Raw genomic sequence first — 6,935 nt, 5'->3', positions numbered from 1 at the left:
AGGGGTCAGCAGTCCTTCTTCATCCATTCTGCCAACTATATCTTATGCCCACAGTAACTGCACCCAGGCTATGGCCATATGACAGCTGCCACAAAAGGACCCCAACCACTCTCAGCATGTCATAATGTCCACAGATCTTGTGCATGTTGGAGGAATAAAATAGAAAGGTCACTTCGCGGGGGGCGGGGGCGAGGGGGGGGAGTGGCTGCACACCCCACTCCTTCCTCAGGAGCCTCTCCCTTCCTGTTCCCCATTCCCTCCCCACCCCGACACGGCCCGGTGCTCCTCACACTGGCCTCCCTTCCCACCCCGGTTCGGCATCACTTTTTCCCAGTGGCTGGGAAAGTAAGGACACGTCCCGGAGGCTCTCTCCAAGCCCCTTCACACTTCATCTGTTCCCTCCAGGACACAGGACACAGCAAGGGCTACATTCAGCAGCCCCCTGGGCAGTGGGCATTAATGAATTAACACCTTCACTGTCGAGAGATTTTACACTCAGCAGTGATTACAGACCGGGATTTATCTCTTTTGAGACCCATTCAGGGCAGTTCCCTTTTTAAATAAGGACAGAAAATTGGGAAAATGCCAACATTGTCGAATTAGGGGTCCTTGAATTCTACCATGTTCTGAAGAGTGACTGTGTGTCTGATGCGGGACAGAGCAAATTTCCCCCTAGTGACGGGGAGACCAAGCCCTGTACCAGTGAGAAGAAGAGGGGCCTTTGCCGGAGAGTGAAGAAAGAATTCAACACACACGCCAGAGTCAAAACGAAAGTTTATTGGAAAAGGGGTAACAAGCCACAGACAGAGGGCGGTCTCTTCTCATGGGCAGAGAATGAGAGGGACAGAGTAAAGGCGCTGAGAAGGTCCGCGGGAGATGTGGAAAAACAGTGGGTAGGGCTGAGTGTTCAGGGAATTCAGTTTATAACCTTCTTTAGTTCCTGTGAGCTAAGGTTTTAAAGACTTTGTTAACCCATTTCCTTTGATACGGACATACAGTGAGGAAGGGGAAGAGTATGTAGCAGGAAAAGGTCAGAAGAGGCAGAGTTCTCAGCCTTTAATCCACAGGTTCCCCATGGGTTTTAGCCATAGGGAATGACTGTTAGTTCCTGCTTTCCCTTCGCAGGTGTGGGTCATTAGCAATCCCAGCAGAAATCTTCCTTTGTCCTGCAGGCATCCTCCTGGCCTGGCTGCAGGGCTGACCAGCACATTGCAGTCTCTGATTGTGGTTTGATTAACATTTTAATTCTCCCGCCTCCTCCTTACATTAGGTCTATGACTAAATTTTCCAAAATTCACCTAGCAGAGCCCCAGATGGCTCTTTATTCCCCCTCCAGAATTTAGTCCCAAGATCCTGATCTTGGTTTTTCTGGAAGGCAGAGGGAGCTAATTGCTGAGCGAGCCTCGGTACCAGCACCCAGAGTACTCAATACCTGAATCACCTGAGCCCACGGGACACCTCCACGGGAGACAACATTCCCCTGAGGCAGTGGGAGGACTTGAAGCTTTAAGATGGCCACTGACCTACCAAAGTCTTCCAGGGGTTACAGGCCAGAATTTGCCCTGCCCTCTGCCTGAAGAGCCACCTGGCCAAGACTCCATTTGTTAGCAGTACCCTCTGGCCACTGGTTTGGGTGTAAAAACCCATTTGTAGTTTCATTGCTTTGGCGTCTCACACTTGGAAGCCTGGGGTTTGTACACTGTTTCTTTTCTTTCGGCAACTGAGTCCCCGTTCGAAGGCCTTCTGGAAGACAGACCAGGGGCCACTCCTCAGAGCGGCACCTCTGCTTCCCCAGCCCAGCCTCTTAGATCCGGCGCCCCGTTAAGAGAAAATGTGCCTGTCCACAGGGCTGGTGAGAACGGTGGCTTTGGGACTTCCGTAATGAAGAGCGGGCGTCCAGATGCAACACGGACACTCCTGGCTTCTAGGCAGGAAGGGTCACTCTCACGCTGCTCCGGCCGGCTAACCGTTCTACAGCCCAGGGCTGGGCACATGGAGAAATACCCGCTCAAGCCTCTATCCACGCCAGGCTTCCACCGGCATGTTCAGCATCACCCTGTCAGGGGAGGAGAGACCGATGCCAGCACACAGCGGGGAAGATACTGGGACTCAGAGCCCCCCGTCCTCCCCCCAGCACAAGGCACCCGTTCCCCAGATGGAGCTCGAGTAAACTGCCCCATGTCGCCAAGCTAAGGCTGAGGAGCAGGCCCTTGAAGCACCTGGGAAAACCCAAGGAAGCCTGCCTCTTTCAGCCTCAGACAGGCATCCTCTACGGCAGATCCCAAAATAAGAACTGGTAGCCTGAGTGTCTGAGGTGGCAGATACCCTGATGGCGCCAATTGCAGTCCCCAGCGCAAGGCTATACTTTGTATGTCCTCAGTAAATGGCAAGTGGTGGAATGTCATAATGAAAGAGGACTTGAACCCTTGTGGCTGGGACTTCTGTTCCCACAGGCTTCCTATTAAACTCCATTGTCTGTCTCTTTCTTTCCAGAATCCCCAGCCCCTGGGGGCAGACCTCCACCCTAAGAGAAACTGAGAGATGGATGAGTCAGGACATTCCTTCCTGCCAATTCACGGATTCTGAGATCAGAATCGGCCAACACCCATTCCAAAAGCACTGCTTACACCCTGCAACCACCACCCTCGCGCTGATACGCACCCAGCTCTGCCTTTAAGGGTGGCACCCAGCTTGATATTCTGCAGAGGCCCGCAGCCTCTCTGCGGCTTTCCCCTCCACTTTAACCCTCCCACGGAAGCAAGGAACAGATTAGTCTGGGCCCTGAGAAGCACCTCCAGTTCCCAGGAGTCAGGTGACTACTGGTTTCCACTCTGCATACAACTGGAAGGACCGGAGGTTGCTGTTTACAATAAGAAACAAAGAGATAACACACTATTGAGGCCAGGAATGAAACAATGGTAACAACAGTAACAATGTAATGAAGTCCATGTGTGTTTACTCCTTAGTGGCAGGAGTTTCTTGCATGAGAAATCCTGATTTAGAAAATGCAATGCAACTCACACAAAAATTTTGACCTGAGCCTCCTAGCGGGCAAGGGGAGAGTGATTTATGATGCTCTCGTTATTAAATAAAAGAAAGTATACCATATCTTCGCAGGGACCCAAACTCGGCAAATCTTTCTAACCCGGAGAGAGGCTTTAAAAAAAAAATAAGTGTAGAAGGGAAGGAAGAAAAGCAAACATCTGGCTTGAACGCCTTGACCACTCTACTTAATAATTATCACCCGGAGGAAGCATTGAATAAGCATGAACAGTCGCACTTATGAAGATTTACAAAATATGCTACGTTATTTTCCCTGTGGCAGTTTCAAAATCAACTGCGGAGCCTACAAAACTGCAAATTGCTGACCCCAACATTAGACCTATCGAATTGGAATTCCTGGAGGGACGGACCCAGGAATCTGCATTCTCCCTTGTATCTTCATGGAATTCTCGGGCACCCTAAAATCGGAGAACTGATCAAGAACTTCCTCACACGTGGAAGCTGCACTCCAAGTTGGACCCTGGGAGAGTAGCTCCCCTTCGCCCACTCCTGCGGCTTTGAGCAGCGGGAGAGTGTTCCACTCCCAAGACCATGCCAGCTGTAATGACACATGATGTTTGCAAGTCGAGACTGCCCACATCGCGCCCCCTGCCCACTGTGCTAGTCCAGGTCCTCTGAGAAGCAGAGGACAAGAAGGGATTAAACATGCAAAGATGTTACTAACGAAAGTGCCCCTGTGATAGGAAAGAGAGAGCAGAGGAGGCTGCAAGGTGAGTCACCAGATTCAGCAAATAAACAGTCAGCACACCTAGGTAAATCAGGGTTTTATTTTCCTGTAACTTAACCCAGCTTTCTCGGGAGCCTGCCGAGATGCTGGACCCTTTCCCTAGAGTGAAGTCCAAGTTCAGGGGCTCCCACTGGACCGAGGTCCCTTGAGGATCCTCCAAAAGGTCCAACCTCGACACCTGAGCCTGGGGATACCCCAGCCTGGGGAATCCTTTCTGGCTTCCAGAAGTAGCCCCATGCTCCTCAGTGCCCTCCTGGGCCAAACGCTTTTTCTCTGTCCCAAACGTTTCTGGCCAAAAGTTGAGAACAAGAGTAAATGAGACTCATGGAACTAGCTTGTAGTCTAAATTTTTAAATTCATTATCAACATTTACTATGAAGGAATCCCACATAAAAACCCATATTTTTCAGCTTCTCTAGAGAAAACAGACCATCTAGCCTTCGATTTCTCCTGGTGACAACTGGCCAAAGCAAGAAGTAGCTGCCCGCTTTAGCCGCACTGATTGGCTGTGGCTGTCCCCACAGTTCAACGGACCTCCAGCCTGCTTCTCTCAGCCACCTGGCCTGCCTGCTGCCGAGACTTTTGCCTTTGCTGTCCTGGGCCCCCTGAAGGGCTCAAGGTTGCAGCTTTGGAAATACATGTCTGCTAGTCACTTCTCGTCCCGTGGCGATGGTAGGGAAGGGGCTGGTGGTGGCAAAAAGGAAAAGCCAAGAGAGGAAGAAGCTCTTCAAGGTGGAACTTGAAGGCAGGAGAGCAGCTGGAAAGTGGAAAGGAGAGAGGGTGCCCAAGGCAGATGAACTCACCTGAGCAAAGTTCCGAAGGTAGGACTGGGCCGTCCCTGCTGGGAGACAGTGAGGGGACCCGTCTCATTAAACCATGGGTTTGAGTAAATGGAGCAGTGGCGGAAAGTCTGGGTGGGGCTACTGGGGGCAAATTACAGGCAGTGACCTTGACCCACCCAGATCCCAAGCTTGTGGGCAGCCAGAGGCCCAAAATTAATGACTTCTCCAAGAGTTTTGTGTTTCTGAATGACATAAATGGGAAGGAAGTGAGTTCACACCAAACTCTTTAGTACCCAGGTTTGTATCAAACCAAAAGGCAATTCACTCAACCGACAATTTTGGCTCATAGTTTGTCCCAAGGCTCTGGGCTAGGCACGAGGGGCAGGCGGCACGGTGAAGGCCAGCGGTGGGCGTGGGAAACACATGTGCCCGTTCTGTGACATTTCTCACACCGAACGACGGACTGCGATTCCCCTTCCCCTGCATACGGGCCACCCTAGAATAGAATTTAGTGACAAGCGCCTCAATTCATAATTAATCCAACACAGTGGGAATGATATTGTGTGACTTGTGAGGGTATGTCATAAAAAGAGAGACAGCTGCCCGCCCTCCCTGCTTCCCTCTGTGTCTGTCTGTCTGTCTCTGTCTGTCTGTCTGTCTGTCTCTCTCTCTCCCCCTGCTTTGGGGAGGCCTAGGCCATACAGAGGAAGGCCACACACGTGTGGGGGCTCCAGCCAACAATCAACATCAACCACCAGCCACGCGTGTGATATGATTCCTGCCCCAGTCCTTGGAGGACAAGTCAACCCACCTCTGGGCAACAGAGCCGAGCACAGTATCTGGCACATCTGAAATGGCCCTCAGCTGCTGAACGTTTATTCTGTTTGTCTTCAGATGGAACCAGTCAGTTCTGAACTGGGTTTCGAATAGCGAGCCGTGGACACACCGCTGAGGCAGGGGCCGTGGAGGAAGGCCTCGCAGAGGTGGAGGCATTTAGGCCACACCATGGAGGATGAGGAATAATTTCAGAAGCAAAGAGCAGCACAGATCACAGACACGGGGAGCTGGAAGGGGCCTTGGGGTCCTCTGGTCCACCCCGGCCGGCCTCCTTGGTTAAGTATTGGTGGTGCAGACCCCAGGACCCGTCTGCTGGGTCCCGTTTTGGGTGTGCCCCGACTCAGGCTGCCCAGAGGCGCCCTCAGCCTGGGCATCTAGTTTGTTTTTGTTTTTGTTTTGTTTTGTTTTGTTTTGTTTAGGCAAGGCAACTCTTAGTTGACCTCACAGATTGCAAGGACCTTGTCAGTTTACAATACCTTATTTTTTTATTTTTTACGCTTACAGCACCTGGTCTTCCTAGGTGGTCTCCCATCCAAGTACTAACCAGGCTCATCTCTGCTTAGCTTCCAAGATCAGACGGGATCGGGCACGTTCGGGTTGGCGTGGCCGTAGGCTCAGCCCGGGCATCTAGAACCACAGTCCTCTCCCTCCGGTAGGAGGACTTTGTCGTTAGTTAGTCCACCAGAACTGGTCCGTTGACTGATTGTTCAAACCGTGAGCTGTGCGCTCCTTACCTGTCCCTTCTCCACCTCAAGCCCTGCAGGGCCCAGCAATTTCTCTTCATCTTCTCGTGCTTAATCAGCACTGAAGGTGATCACTCAGACTTCACAGTCCCTATGGATTGTCACTTCCCTCTTCTACTACTGCCAACATCGGGGCCAGTCCACCAGCCTCCCCTCTGGGATGGTGACTCAGGGGGCAGATGGTTCAGAACCAACTTCCCAGGTGAATAGCAACGTATTATATTTTTTAAGTTATAAAAACAAGACAAGTACATTACAGAAAATGTACGAAAATAAAGAAGTTACCCACAATCCCAGCACTGCTCCCCCCCGACCCCACCAGCTTATTCTGCTCATCTTCCAGAACCTACAGCATTTTCTCAAACCCGTTATAGCTGTGCTCGACATTTCCTGGTGAATTCCAAGTTTTCCGTTTCATGTGGCAGTGCATGCTTTTGTCATAAAGCTCCATCTTAATGAAGACACCGTGGCATCAAGATGCTGAGCCACAGTCCCCAAGAGTAAACTTCTTCCTGCCTCCAGCTATGCCTCTGGAGACACATCCTTTGTCAAACCATCAGTGACTTTTTAATTCTGAATTGTGATCGTTGTAGTTGACGCTGTGGCTGTTAGGAAATATTAGATGATCAGTGTAGAGAATCTGGAAAAGTTAAAAGAAGAAAGTAAAAATCACCCGTACTTCACCCACCTACAGGTAATCATTATCAGTAACATGCTGGTGTATTTTTTTCCTGTATTTATTTTTCTTTATGTAAGTTTTAGGGGTTTTTGTTCGCTTCAGTG

The 6,935-nt window shown here is 50.8% G+C and overlaps 1 pseudogene; it reads right to left on the bottom strand.

Annotated features, from left to right (window-relative positions):
• Positions 1-5,904: 5,904 nt before the first annotated feature.
• LOC112482110 lies at positions 5,905-6,023 on the bottom strand (annotated as a pseudogene).
• Between the last annotated feature and the right edge of the window lie 912 nt (positions 6,024-6,935).

Source organism: Pteropus alecto, unplaced genomic scaffold (genome assembly GCF_000325575.1).
Source record: "Pteropus alecto unplaced genomic scaffold, ASM32557v1 scaffold156, whole genome shotgun sequence".
Lineage (NCBI taxonomy): Eukaryota > Metazoa > Chordata > Mammalia > Chiroptera > Pteropodidae > Pteropus > Pteropus alecto.
This window is presented reverse-complemented; position numbering and strand designations above follow the sequence as displayed.